Source organism: Athene cunicularia (genome assembly GCF_003259725.1).
Source record: "Athene cunicularia isolate RWA chromosome 6 unlocalized genomic scaffold, athCun1 chr6_part1, whole genome shotgun sequence".
Lineage (NCBI taxonomy): Eukaryota > Metazoa > Chordata > Aves > Strigiformes > Strigidae > Athene > Athene cunicularia.
Genome location: NW_020799105.1, coordinates 22,662,066 through 22,662,762, shown reverse-complemented (window position 1 = coordinate 22,662,762; position 697 = coordinate 22,662,066).

The window sequence follows — 697 nt, the reverse complement described above, 5'->3', positions numbered from 1 at the left end:
TGCCTCTTCTTTCACCTACACCCCAGCCTGATTCACAGCACCAACACAGAAACTCTGAGGGGAAAAACATCCTCCTGAACAGATACAGAGGTACACAAATAGACTGCTAACAAGTTTTCAATAGGCACGGCTGGCTAGGAGCAGTGGTGGTCGTGGGAGCGGTGCAGGGCAGAGAGGCTTGGCCTACGCTGTCCCAGTTACGGGTATGATGGCACAACTTGGCACGGAGGGTCAGTTGGGCCCTCCCCTGGCACAGGCGTGCCTCAGTTTCCCTATTAACTGAGCCTAGCGTGGATGCCACGGGTGAGTTAAGGGAGTTAGGCCCAGCCCCTGGCCTAGAGTGTAAACCAGACTAACCCTGAGCTGTCCCAAAATGAGAAGCCGCTCGTTTCTCCCAGTGGTTTCAGATCTGAGGCCGCTGGCAGACGGATGGCGTCGAGCCCTGAGCCTGCTGAGTGCAGAAGAGGGGTGCAGGAGCCGTCCCTCCTCCCGGGGTCCCTCTGAAAGACTAAGCTCTCCCCGCTGGACTCCCACCGACCCACGGGAGCTGCAGCGGAGGGCGGGGGGGCACACACAGAGGCTGCTTGGGGGCTCTCCGGACCCCGGGGGACAAGCTGCCGTGTGCGGTCGCATCCCCTCCCAGGCAGAGGACCCGGGTCTGGTGTCAGGGCTCCTCCTGGCCGCCCCCGGCCCACCT